Source organism: Schistocerca piceifrons, chromosome 10 (genome assembly GCF_021461385.2).
Source record: "Schistocerca piceifrons isolate TAMUIC-IGC-003096 chromosome 10, iqSchPice1.1, whole genome shotgun sequence".
NCBI lineage: Eukaryota > Metazoa > Arthropoda > Insecta > Orthoptera > Acrididae > Schistocerca > Schistocerca piceifrons.
In genome coordinates, this window is record NC_060147.1 from 125,078,949 (window position 1) to 125,093,992 (window position 15,044).

General features: G+C 44.0%; 1 pseudogene; it reads left to right on the top strand.

Moving 5' to 3' along the window:
• Positions 1-5,634: 5,634 nt before the first annotated feature.
• Positions 5,635-5,752, top strand: LOC124719222 (annotated as a pseudogene).
• The last annotated feature ends 9,292 nt before the right edge of the window (positions 5,753-15,044 follow it).

The following is a 15,044-nucleotide window of genomic DNA, read 5'->3' on the forward strand; positions in this document are numbered from 1 at the left end:
AAATCTCAATCAAAAATCTCTCTCTCTCTTTCTCTCTCTCTCTCTCTCTCTCTCCAAACACTTTTTTTTTAATTTATGAATTTGGCCAGCTATGGACCGCATACAACGTAAGACTTATGGTGTTTCTTTTTCTTCCGTTCTCCCCAGTACTTCTTCATTTTCTCGCCAACTGCTCGTCTCTGCTCATCTGTCCACACTCTCTTGGGTCGAAGTTTTGGCTCATCTTCTTCACAGTTTGCGTTTTCTATAAGTAGCCTAAAGTTATTCCTGCCACGTATTATTTCTTCTGTAACACCTATTTTGTTGGCGTCTTTCTTTACTGCTTCTATCCATCCTACAGTTTTTTTCAGCTTACTAACGTAATTAAAAATTTTCTTTGTAATTCGTGTTTCTTCCATTCTTTTTAAATGTCCTTAAAGTTTTAGCCGTCTCTTCCTCATTGTATCTGTGATCTTTTCTGTATTTTTGTATGAGGCTTCATTTCTCCTTTTAATCCACCAATTTTCCTTGTTTTTTTAGGGGCTAGAATTTTTCCTAATATTTTTCTCTCTCTTTTTTTCTACTTCTCTTAATTCGCCTTTCTTATTCAATGTTAGGCGCTCTGATCCATATGTTGCTTGTGTCCTAATTACTGAATTACAATGTTTAATCTTTGCTTATATGGATATTGATTTCTTATTGTAGTAGTTTTGTGTTAATTTATATGCAAATTCTAACTTTTTTATTCTTTCTTTATTTGTTGTGTTATCCAGTCCATTGGCTTGGATCCACTCCCCCAGGTATTTGAATCTATCAACTCTTTTAATTTTTCCATAATTTGTTTTCATAAACTTTTCCGTATTATGTTTGTGTTCTATATACTCGGTTTTTTTAACCCAGTCTTTTCAGCAATCTCGTGTAACAGATCAAGCATAACTGTTGCGTCTGTTCGGTTTTCAGTTATCAATGCCATATCATCCGCAAAGGCTAAACGTTTCACTTCAGATTTGTTCTTTCCTTCGCCCATGCTTATACCCTTTGTGCCTCTGTTTTTTTAATATACATATTATTAAGATAAAAGTCATTTTATGTTTTATAGTTTCCGTCAGGGAGAGAGTAGCAGTCTGATACACTGATGTGCCAAAACATTACGACCACCGCCCACCACGAAATCGAATGCCTCCTGCAGGTGTTGCGGCCACGTGACGCAGTGAAAAAAGAAATAAGCAGAAGAGAGACGGATGGGCAGTCACTGTAGCGAAGAAACGGGCCGCAGATTCGGAAACCAACTGATATGAGCGGTTTTGACACAGGGTACATTGTCATCTCCCGGCGGCTGGAAAAGGGAATCTCTGAAACGGCGAACCTGGTTGCCCGTTCACGTGCTACTGTCGTGAGCATCTGTGGAAAGTGGTTGTTGGATGGTGAAATAACGAGGAGGCCGTATGGTATTGGACGTCCACGTCCCATCACAAAATGTAAAAGTTGGAGGAAATACCGCTGTGTAATCGAGGCAGATATGACCACAGGCCACAATGCTGGTCCAGTCACATGTGTTTCGGAGCACGGCGTTCAAAGGCCATTGTTGAAAATGAAAGTCCGGAGCACGCGATCTCTCTGCGTTGCTGTGCAGACCCAACGACCCCGTCAGTTACGATAGCAGTCGCCGGACGCGGTCGTCTAGCGGTTCTAGGCGCTTCAGTCCGGAACCGCGCGACTGCTACGATCGCAGTTTCGAATCCTGCCTCGGGCATGGATGTGTGTGATGTCCTTAGGTTAGTCAGGTTTAAGTAGTTCTAAGTTCTAGGGGACTGATGACCACAGCAGTTGAGTCCCATAGTGCTCAGAGCCATTTGAACCATTTGATAGCAGTGGGCACAGCATCACCGAGCTTTCACCGTGGATCAATTGAAACGTGTCCATCGAACTACAGGCCTATATCATTGACGTCGGTTTGCAGTAGGGTTTTGGAGCATATACTGTATTCAAACATAATCAATCACCTCGAAGGGAACGATCTATTGATACGTAATCAGCATGGTTTCAGAAAACATCGTTCGTGTGCTACGCAGCTAGCTCTTTATTCACACGAAGTAATGGCCGCTATCTACATGGGACCTCCAGTTGATTCCGTACTTCTAGATTTCCGGAAAGCTTTTGACACCGTTCCTCACAAGCGACTTCTAATCAAGCTGCGGGCCTATGGGGTATCGTCTCAGTTGCGCGACTGGATTCGTGATTTCCTGTCAGGAAGGTCGCAGTTCGTAGTAATAGAGGGAAAAATCATCGAGTAAAACTGAAATGATATCAGGTGTTCCCCAGGGAAGCGTGCTGGGACCTCTGCTGTTCCTGATCTATATAAATGACCTGGGTGACAATCTGAGCAGTTCTCTTAGGTTGTTCACAGATGATGCTGTAATTTACCGTCTAGTAAGGTCATCCGAAGACCTGTATCAGTTGCAAAGCGATTTAGAAAAGATTGCTGTATGGTGTGGCAGGTGGCAGTTGACGCTAAATAACGAAAAGTGTGAGGTGATCCACATGAGTTCCAAAGGAAATCCGTTGGAATTCGATTAGTCGATAAATAGTACAATTCTCAAGGCTGTCAATTCAACTAAGCACCTGGGTGTTAAAATTACGAACAACTTAAGTTGGAAAGACCACATAGATAATATTGTGGGGAAGGCGAGCCAAAGGTTGCGTTTCATTGGCAGGGCACTTAGAAGATGCAACAAGTCCACTAAAGAGACAGCTTACACTACACTCGTTCGTCCTCTGTTAGAATATTGCTGCGCGGTATGGGATCCTTACCAGGTGGGATTGACGGAGGACAACGAAAGGGTGTAAAAAAGGGCAGCTCGTTTTGTATTATCACTTAATAGGGGAGAGAGTGTGGCAGATATGATACGCGAGTTGGGATGGAAGTCATTAAAGCAAAGACGTTTTTCGTCGCGGCGAGATCTATTTACGAAATTTCAGTCACCAACTTTCTCTTCCGAATGCGAAAACATTTTGTTGAGCCCAACCTACATAGGTAGGAATGTTCATCAAAATGAAATAAGAGAAATCGGAGCTCGAACAGAAAGGTTTAGGTGTTCGCTTTTCCCGCGCGCTGTTCGGGAGTGGAATGGTAGAGAGATAGTATGATTGTGGTTCGATGAACCCTCTGCTAAGCACTTAAATGTGAATTGCAGAGTAATCATGTAGATGTAGGTGTCGCCTGTCGAATGGATTGAATTTCTGGTTATACCCGGTCAATGTTTGGGTCTTTGCAACCCGGCCAAGTTCACGAAATATGCACCACGCCACACACACGTGCCGATGAGTGTAGAGTTATTCCATGGTTTACATTCAGTTGGGCTTCCATGAGATCTATGGCAGTCTTCAAAGACATAACGACAGCAGTGAATTGAACGAACACTATTGCGGACCACCTGCGTCGCTTCATACTTGACGTCGTCCTCGACATCTTCCAGCAGGATAATTATCCGTGTCACAAGGTCACAACTGCGCTGAAGTGCTTTTAGGAGCATTAATAGTCAACTCAAAAAAAAATGGTTCAAATGGCTCTGAGCACTATGGGACTTAACTTCTGAGGTCATCAGTCCCCTAGAACTTAGAACCACTTAAACCTAACTAACGTAAGGACCTCACACACATCCATGCCCGAGGCAGGATTCGAACCTGCTGCGTAGCGGTCGCGCGATTCCACACTGAAGCGCCTAGAACTGCTCGGACACCGCGGTCGGCATAGTCAACTCACACTGAAGACTTGACCAGCAAATACTCCTGATCTGTACCCATTGGGACACATATCAGGCGATGCAGCGTCCCCACAAATCACCGTCCCGTAATTTGAGGGAATTCCGTGACCTGTCCACAGACATTTGGTGCCACATTTAGTGAGTTATTTAGATATTCAATGGCTCATTTTGCATGATAGATGGTAATGATGTGGAGCGAGTCGTTACACATTCACACCGCAAATTAATTTGTACATACGGTTACATTCTGAAAACATTTCTAACCTTTTTTCTCGTTTTCTGTCTTTCTTTTGAAGTCTGTCAGACATTTTATACCACTCGGTAGATGGTCAAAAATTTTTCTTGCAGCACTGTGCACTCCTTTTTGTGCTAAAGACAGCCTTAATGCGGGGTAATGAATGTCGTTTTTCCTTCTGGTATTGCAATTACTTAAGTCATTCTTCCTCTTGAACTGTAGTGTATTATTTACAACAAACTTCCTGAGACAATAAATATACTGTGAAGCAGTAGTCAGAATCGCCAAATCCTTTAACAGGTTTCTACAAAACGATCGTGGGTCAGCACCACATAATATTCTCACAGCACGTTTTTGCGCAATAAAGACTTTCTTTCTTCAAGATAAGTTGCCCCAGAACGTTATTCCACATGCCATTATCGACTTCAGAATATGTCAACGTACTGATTTTTCTCTCTCTTCAAGATCTGCAATAATTCTAGGCGCAAATGTGGCGGAACTAAGTTGTTTTAAGAGTTCCAAATCCACATGCCATTATCGACTTCAGAATATGTCAACGTACTGATTTTTCTCTCTCTTCAAGATCTGCAATAATTCTAGGCGCAAATGTGGCGGAACTAAGTTGTTTTAAGAGTTCCAAAGTCTGTTTTTTGCCATTTAAATTCTCATGTATATGGACCACTAAGAGTTTTAAGTTTCCACCCCGTTTTTTATTTCCTCAGCAGGCGGTTACACTTATCATTGGCGTAGTACCTTTAGATATGCGGAACTGAGTACGTTGAGTCTTTTTAAAATTAAAGATGAGACCATTCGAGGAAAAAAAACAAAATTCTTAAAAGTATCATTGACTGCAATGATACATTTAAGAATTTTGTTTGCCTTTTCTTCTGTTCCTGTATCTTTGCTTGGAATGATTACAGTATTAGTGTCATCTGCAAAAAGAACTAATTCTGCTTGTTGTATAGTAGATGGAAGATCGTTTACATATATGAAGGACACTAAGACTGAACCTTGAGGAACCCCATATACGATTTCTGTTGAATCCTGCCCAGTCATTGTATGTCGGGTGCCCGGGAAACCTGCTTTCTCGGATCGCTAGACGACATTCAAACAAATCGTATCAATGGGTTTTATTACAGATGTGTCGTAAGCACAGGGCGACAGACAAAATGAGAAATCTCTTCAGTATAACGATTCCAACCAAGTCTGAGCTACATAGAATGTACGAGCAAAGTAATGAGCTTTGACACTTCTGTTCAGGTCACTGGTCTTGAAGCTCTTGTAGAACTAGCACTGCGACCAGTTGGCATAGAGGCCGCTGCTGTCGCGTTGTCATCCTGGAGAGTGGTCGGTCTGCGTTCAACTGGCTGACGCCTTCTACACAGCCATCTCTGCTCTAACGTTCCCGACTGGCGTGCCTGCGCTTGATTTTACGACCTAACAATTTCTCCCCAGTCAGAATCATGTCCCTGGAATAGACTGCTTGAATTACTAAGTACAACTTTCTGCATTCTTTTGATTAGATATGATATTAGCCATTGGCTGGCTGTACCACCAATCCCATAAAATGTTAATTTATCCAGGAGATGCCTTAGACAGGTCGTAGAGAAAACCAAATGGTGATATTTTATTATTTAATGCTTTACAATCTGGTGGGGCTACGGCCTTGCCGCAGTGGATACACCGGTTCCCGTGAGGTCACCGAAGTTAAGCGCTGTCGGGCTTGGTCGGCACTTGGATGGGTGACCATCCACGCCCCCAAGCGCTGTTGCCATTTTTCGGGGTACACTCAGCCTCGGTATGCCAATTAAGGAGCTACTCGACCGAACAGTAGCGGTTTCGGTCAAGAATACCACCATAAGGACAGGCAGAGCGGTGTGCTGACCCCACGCCCTGCCGGCCGGAGTGGCCGTGCGGGTCTAGGCACTACAGTCTGGAGCCCAGCGACCGCTACGGTCGCAGGTTCGAATCCTGCCTCGGGCATGGATGTGTGTGATGTCCTTAGGATAGTTAGGTTTAATTAGTTCTAAGTTATAGGCGACTGATGACCTAAGAAGTTAAGTCGCATAGTGCTCAGAGCCATTTGAACCATTGAACCCCACGCCCCTCCTATCCGCATCCTCCACTGAGGATGACACGGCGGTCGGATGGTCCCGGTAGGCCACTCGTGGCCTGACGACGGAGTGCTTTTTTATTTTTTTACAATCTCGTGAGTGAAGTTGTAATTGGAACTCTGTGTAGAGCAACCCCTGTTGAAACTCAAACTGTGATTTGCTAAGGACACTGCTGTTGCTAAAGTGAGGTATTATCCTAGAATACATCACCTTCTCAAAATTTTAGAGAATGATGTCAGCAGTGAAACAGGTCACTAATTATTAACATCTCTCTTACCACCTTTCTTAAACAGGGGTCAAACAACGACATATTTGAGTCTCTCTGGAAAAATGTCTTGAGTCAGTGATACATTAGATATTTCATATAAGACTGTGCTTATTACATGGGATTCTGCCCCCAGTAGCTGAGTGGTCGGCACGACAGAATGTCAGTCCAAAGGCTCCGGGTTCGATTCCCGATTGGGTCGGAGATTTTCTGCGCTCAGGGACTGAGTGTTCTGTTGTCCTAATAATCTTCATTTCATTCCCATCGACGCGCAAGTGGCCGAAGTGGTGTCGAATCGAAAGACCTGCACCCGGCGAACGGTCTACCCAACGGGAGCCCTAGTCACACGACGTTACGTGGGAACAAATTTTTAGTACTCTACTGGAAACACCATCAAAACCAGATGAGCTTTTATTTTTTAGAGAAAGTGTAATTTTCCTAATTTCAGAAGGAGCAGTTGGTGATACGTTCACATGACTGAGCTTTGTAAAAGTTGCATTTTCAGCCTACTGCTGTGATTTTGCTCTTGAAACGTTTGTCACTGTGCTTTCTACTATATTTAAGAAGTGATTGTAAAATGTATTTGCTACCTGTGAGTCATCGCCTATAGCCACTTCAGGAAACCTATGAAGCACTTGCAGAACGCATGTAAAGCAGAACTGTTGCTGTATTTTGTTTGAAAAGTGGAGTAACACTATTGAACAGGTGGTCATAATGTTTTAGCTCACAGTTGTAAATTCTGACTGTGTGTTTAAATGCATGCAAGCTCTTGACGGCATGCAATAAAGTTAAGACCTTTAGTGGTCACTTGTTCAGTTAAATATTGATTTCCCGTGGTCCCTGCACAGAGCCAAGGTAGCACAGCGATTAGCACATTCGGAAGGACGACGGTTCAAATCCACATCTAGCCATCCTCATTTAGATTTTCTGTGGGTGTTGGGTTGGGTTGTTTGGGGGAAGGAGACCAGACAGCGAGGTCATCGATCTCATCGGATTAGGTTCAAATCGTTCAAATGGCTCTGAGCTCTATGGGACTTAACTTCTGAGGTCATCAGTCCCCTAGAACTTAGAACTACTTAAACCTAACTAACCTAAGGGCATCACACACATCCATGCCCGAGGCAGGATTCGAACCTGCGACCGTAGCGGTCTCGCAGTTCCAGACTGTAGCGCCTAGAACCGCTCGGCCACTCCGGCCGGGTTGGATTAGGGAAGGATGGGGAAGGAAGTCGGCCGTGCCCTTCCAGAGGAACCATCCCGGCATTTGCCTGGAGTGATTTAGGAAAATCGCAGAAAACCTAAATCAGGATGGCCGGACGCGAGATTTTCTGTGATTTCACTAAATTGCTTCAGGAAAATGCCAGGACCGTTCCTTTGAAAGGACACAGCCGTCTTCCCCATCCTTCGCCAGTCCTCACTGTTTGGTCCCCTCCCTCAAATTGGCCAACCAATCACCCAGCGCAGCCGAGCGCTGGCAAAGTGTGTCGCACGAGCCGACGGGCGTGACGTCACAGGTTCGTTGCGGGGGCCCGTATTTCTCGAGGGCCCCACGTCGACTGTACGTCCTGGCGCCTGCCGCAGAGCCAGGGAATTCCCCTGCCACGCATCGCTTCCGGGCTGCGCTCGTAGCCGGGGCTGACCGCCCCCGCCGTCCCCGCTACGCCACACAATGTAATCTGCGCAGCTAATCGCGCGTCGCGCAGAGCCATTGTCGCGTCGAGGGCGCGCAGCCGCCTCCCGCGACCCGCCAGCCCGGGGTCGATCATCGCTCCAGCGCGCTAGCTGGAAACTCGCTGGAGAGACTTCCGCTAACCTGGGACCCCCACAGGGCACTTCGTGCGCCGTCGCGACTACGTCATCGACGCACGCCGTATAAATTACTTGGAACCACCCCTGTCTACAAAAAAAAAAGATGTTAGGACCAGTAGTGACACCTGTACGAGTACTAGTGTACTAGGTGACTGAGTTTAAGTGAAAGATATTCAGTGATCCGTTACGGAACGTATTGTAAAAACAAAATAGTATAATTGTGTGGGGAAATCATTTGTACTGGGAGGCTGACATGAAAGTCCTCTGTTACAGTCAACCAGTAGCTCTTCCCTCCCACCACCCCCACCCCCTTTCTTCCAGCTTCAAACGTGTGATTACTATACATCTACTTAAGTAATCTGCAGGCAGCCGTAGAGTGCGTAGCGGAGGGCGCACTGTGCTACTAACAGTTATTTCCTTTCCTGTTTCACTCGTAACTAGAGAAAGGGAATAGCAACTACTTATATGCCTCTGTACGAGCTAGGAGCCCTAACTTCTCCTGTGTTACCTACATGGTCCCTATGCGAAATGTTTGTTCGTGGCAGTAGAATCGTTCTGCAGTCATCCTCAATTGCTGGTTCTGTAATATTATTGTATTTCAGACACTTTGCATATGAGATATTTGTCATAAAAGAAAAGGACAGCCAACGAGCTGTAGTTCGTAAAAATGCTAAGCATCACAGCGCGAGAGTAGAGACGAAACATTTTTTTTTGTAATGTGAGAGTCCAGCGTTTAAGTACTCTAAATAAACACTATGACCCGCTGGGCGCAGGTACTTAAAATCATTGCCGCAGCGCTTGATAGCAAGAAGCTGCGTAACAGAAGAAAGAACAAGCTATCTTTTGTTAAGAAATATTCTAGAGACTTCATTATCCCTTGTACTTTTGGTCGCAGACATGTTAAGACGTACTACATAGCATTGCTACAAGTTGTATTTTTATTTTGTGTAAAAACTATGTGAAACGACGAACAAAGATTTCGGTAACGCGGGTGTGGATACAATGTACTTACGCACACGCAATGACGTTTAATTTAAAGAAGGAACGGACTGACAAAGCAACGATTATTGGACTCCGCCATTTACATAAGAAATATCAGATGTAAGTCATGCATTTATTGTGTAATTGTAAATGTGTAGAAATTTAATGCCAATTCGTTCAAAATATATTAATATTTTACGATACAGTGTTTTTCTTCTTATTCTTTTCTTTCACTAACCAAAAATGATGTTCAAATTGTATATGAGCTTTGTTACAGGTTCGCTCTTTATCGCGGTGTCACGATTGTATCTGGGAGACCACTAATGTGTTCAGCTTCCGATCTGTTAATCTTAGGAAATTCCACCAATTTGCTTTCATTTCCATTTTTATATTCAAATAGGTCCCTTAGGCATTTTCATCGAAGATTCTGATTGCGTGAAGGCAATCCGGGTCAATTATTCGCGCAGTCAATTCGTACGTCTCCTGAACACAATCGAGAACCGACGCATCCGTGATCAATTAATAATCTCTCTCTGTTTTAAAGTCGTACCAAAAAACGGCCACACAGGATAGCCGTAAGTACGCAATCTAGCGTTAGGTTGCATTTTGTCAGCAAATATTACCAACCAACAGTTACAACATCACTATTATTAATAAGCAAGTTCCTAACGCCAGAGTTCTCTACATTTTCTCAATAGCGTTCCTCGAAAAAGACGTCGTGTTGCCTCCAAGGATTCCCCTTTGTGTTCCTAAACCATCTCTGTAATACTTGCGTCTTGGTCGAGCCAACCAGTAACAAATCTAGCAGCTTCTCTGAACTGCTTCAATGTCTTCCTTTAATCCGACCTGGTGCGGATCCCAAACACTCGAGCAGTACTCAAGAATAGGTCGCACCAGAGTCCTATATGCGGTCTCCTTTACACATGATCCCCACTTACCTATAATTCTCCCAATAAACGAAAGTCAAGGATTAGCCTTCCCTATTACAACCCCTACTTGCTCGTCGAGTTTGATATCACTTTGCAACATTACGCCACAATATTCGATCAACACAACTGTGTCAAGAAGCATACTATTAATGCTGTATTCCAACATTATAGGATTCTTCTACCTACTCACCTGCATTAACTTACATTTCTCTTCGTTTGGAACAAGGTGGCATTCAGCACACCAAATAGAAATTTGGTTGAAGTCATCCTATAGCTTGCTACAGTCACTCAGACTGGTATCGGCAAACCGCAGACAGCTGTTCACCCTGTCCGTCACATGATCTGTGTATGTAGCGACAAAGAACGGTCCTACCACACTTCCCTGGGGCACTCTTGGTGCTACCTCTGTCTCTGATGAAATTCGCCGTCCAGAAAAACCTGTCTTCAGTGTGGTACTGTGCGAAACACATTCCTTGTGACCACGATTCACAAAATATCGTGCGAGAAAAAGACAAACTAACTTGGTGATCTGTGGGTAGAATCTTTTCTTTTCCCGAATGTTACATAAAACCAAAGATTTGTGCAAACCAGCGGTATTAGGATCCTGGCATAAAAATCGCCTGTTATAGTCAACCAGGATGCCCCCACCCCTCAGTTTAAAAAAACTTCCATGTAGGAAACAGCTTCAAACGTCTGATTGATTGACAAGCGAGTTATGGTCCGGTGCACCTACCTCGATTAAAAGTAAACAACTGTAAAATCGGCGTCTAACTCTGACCAACACAAAATTCAGGTGCACCAACTTCGATCAAAGTTAAATACGGGAGTTTACCATGGTTATATTTTACTGTGGCTCCAAGCATGGTTCTCTCGAGATGACAAGGTTTCTATAAGGATACAGTATTAAGATAGTGGCGTATTTCGATGTACTGAGACAGACTCAAGACATCATATACATACCCTATACTTGATATGAAGGACTTATTTCAATAGTGGTACAAGTCCACTTTTGTTCATTCTGAGATACAGAGTTCTACAGTTAAATGAGCGCTGAAAAATCTGCAGTTGAGATACCAGAAATATTCAAGCATATGGCTTCTTGTTAGAGATGTATCTTTCTTTCTGTTTCTTTGGACCATTAATGTCAGAGGCATTATAGACAGACAACTGGAGGTAATGGACTTGTACCACCATTGAAATAAGTCCTTCATATGAACCCAAAAATTTATTGAATTTATTAACCAAACTTACCAAGAGTAGAATTAATTTGTGCCTCCACAAGTGAGAACATTACCTGTTTGCTCGTACAAGCTGGAGCACACAAGAATCGGATTACTGTAATTTTTTTATATTTACGGTGTGTGAAGTTGAAAACTCAAACATATCTCTCCCAAAGAAGTTCGGAATTTAAAAGAACATCTTTCTCCGTATCATTCTCCATCTCAGCTACACGACTATGGAACGCGCTCCCCTGTGATCTGCGTCTCATCCAGAACCACTCAACATTCCAGAGGGAACTCAAAACTTACATATTAGGGACGGTATAGCAACCATTGTTGTGCCCCTCTCAACTCTTTCTTTCTCCTTCCCATCATAACTTCGAATTTTACCATTCTATTTCTCTTCCTCTGACCTAGCTACCTCTTCTATATATCTTTCACCCCCTTCTATCGTCTTATGTCTCTGCTCAATATGAATAACTCACAAGCTGCAAGAACATAACGAGAAAATTCCCAACTAGCAATAGGACTGACATTCATAAAAGAAAAATATGTTTACTTTCATATACATAGTCATTACTATTATTATTATTATTATTGTTATTCTTGATTGTTAATTATTTTTTGATTGTTATAATTATCATTGTACTACTGTTATAATCTCTATTTTTCTTTAACATTAATACTGTGTAACACGTGGTATGTCCATAATGTTCTGTTCAAACTGAAATTCGATCAATCTGAGTATGCCTGGTTAGGTGTAAGAGAGGGCCTGAAGGCCCTAAGCTTGCCAGGTAAAATAAATGCATAAATAAATAAAAGAACTGTAGACGACTTATGGTCAAATGAAAAAGAAGGGATGGATAACATTTCATCGAAATTTCTAAAATCATCGAACGCAGTCGCCACAAAACGATTGTCCACATTGGTGTGTAGAATGTATGAGATACACCATCAGACTTCCGGAACATACATACAATTTCGGAGCATAGCATGACCCGACAAGTGCGAGAATCATCGTACAATCAGGTTAACAGCTCATGCAACGAAGCTTCTGACAAGACTAATATACAGAAGAATGCAAAAGAAAGCTGAAGATCTGTTAGATAAAGATCAGTTACGCTTTAGGAATAGTAAAGGGACCGAATTTTGCCGACCTGCAAAAAGCATTCGACAGTATCAAATGGTACAATATGTTCGAAATTTTGAGAAATATAGGGATAAGCTACAATGAAAGACGGGTAACATACCGAACCGAGAGGGAACAATAAGCCTGGAAGACCAAGAACGAGGTCCTCGGATTAAAAGGGTATAAGACAGAGACGTAGTCTTTCGCGCCTACTGTTCAATCTGTACGTCGAAGAGGCAGTGACGGAAATAAAAGAAAGGTTCAGGAATGGTATCAGTTCAAGGTGAAGGGATGTAAATGACAAGCTTCCTTGATGACATTACTATCCTCTGTAAAACTGAAGACGACATATATGATCTGTTGAGTGGAATGAACAGTCTAATGAGCACGGAATATGGTCTGAGACTAAATCGGAAAGAGACTAAAGTTTGAGAAGTAGGGGAAATGAGAATATCGGAATGGGGATTACGAAATATAAGAAGTTATGGAATTCTGCTATCTGGACAGGTAGTAACTCATGATGGGTGGAGCGAGTAATAGTCAATGAAAAGCAGAATACAACTGGTGAAGAAAAGTTTACTAGTATCAAACATAGCCCTTAATTTAAGGATGGAATTCCTGAGAATGTAAGTTTGGAGCACATCACTGCATGGCAGTAGGACAGGGACTGTGGGAAAACCGGAACAAAAGAGAATAGGAGCATTTGAGATGTGGAGCTACATAGGAATGTTGAAAACTAGATGGACTGATAGGGAAAGAAATGAGGAAGGGAGTTGCTGTTTGTAGCGGGCCACATCAAACCAGTCAGAAGGCTGCTGATACAAAAAAGACAATAAAAAAATATTTCGAAGAAACCCTGAAAAATTCTCGACAATGTTACTGAAGGCAGAGGTGAGGCAGATGGGACGATAGGAAGAGGCGACGAAAAGGGGTTTGTTGGGTTTGAGGAGTAAGAATATGCAGGAAGTCTTCCACAGGTCAGCGTAGAAGGAGGTAGAGAGGATGACGTTGTGTAGACTATCAAGGACAGTCAGTAAGGAGAAGGGGCATTCTCTGAGGTGGCGGTAGGTGACACAGTCGTGACCAGGGGCCGTGTTGCGTTTTAACTGGAGGGTAAGTTTAATGGCTTGTGCTGTGATTGGAGTACTGATGACAGAGTGGGGCAACTGCCGCTAGTACTGGAGACTGGGCGCGAGTGGAGAGACCGAGGTATCGGCGCGTTCCATGACGGTGGAGAAGAGGGAGTAATCAAAGTGGGGATCATCAGGGACGGAGAAGACCTCGGAAAAGTGGGAAACTGAAGGTAATGGATCAGTGTGTCTTGAGCAGATGTGCCCCGCAGACGTTTTCCCGAACTGTACCGTCAAGTCAGTGAGTTTCAACTACGGCGAATTATTGGCATAAGAGAACATGATGTATCGTTCCGGGAAAATTGCTGCTCGTGTCGGTCCAAGCACACTACTGGCGATTAAAATTTGCTACAACACGAAGATGACGTGCTACAGACGCGAAATTTAACCGACAGGAAGATGATGCTGAGATATGCAAATGATTAGCTTTTTAGAGCATTCACACAAGGTTGGCGCCGGTGGCGACACCTACAACGTGCTGACATGAGGAAAGTTTCCAACCGATTTCTCATACACAAACAGCAGTTAACCGGCGTTGCCTGCTGAAACGTTGTTGTGACGCCCCGTGTAAGGAGGAGAAATGCGTACCATCACGTTTCCGACTTTGATGAAGGTTGGATTGTAGCCTATCGCAATTGCGGTTTATAGTATCGCGTTATTGCTGCTCGCGTTGGTTGAGATCCAATGACTGTTAGCAGAATATGGAATCGGTGGCTTCTAGAGGGTAATACGGAACGCCGTGCTGGATCCCAATGGCCTCGTATCGCTAGCAGTCGAGATGACAGGCATCTTATCCGCGTGGCTGTAACGGATCGTGCAGTAAGGTCTCGATACCTGAGTCAACAGATGGGGACGTTTGCAAGACAACAACCATCTGCACGAACAGTTCGACGACGTTTGCAGCAGCACGGACTATCAGCGCGGAGACCGTGGCTGCGGTTACCCTCGACGCTGCATCACAGACAGGAGCGCCTGCGATGGTGTACTCACCGACGAACCTGGCTGCACGAATGGCAAAACGTCATTTTTTCGGATGGATGCAGGTTCTGTTTACAGCATCATGGTGGTCGCATCCGAGTTTGGCGACATCGCAGTGAACGCACATTGGTGGCGTGTATTCGTCATCGTCATACTGGCGTATCACCCGGCGTGATGATATGGGCTGCCATTGGTTACACGTCTCGGTCACCTCTTGTTCGCATTGGCGGCACTTTGAACAGTGAACGTTACATTTCAGATGTGTTGCGACCCGTGGCTCCATCCCTCATTCGATCCCTGCGAAACTCTACATTTCAGCAGGATAATGCACGACCGCATGTTGCAGGTCCTGCACGGGCCTTTCTGGATACAGAAAATGTTCGACTGCTGCCCTGGCCAGCACATTCTCCAGATATCTCACCAATTGAAAACGTCTGGCCAGTGGTGGCCGAGCAACTGTCTCGTCACCATTCGCCTGTCACTACTCTTGATGAACTGTGGTATAGTGTTG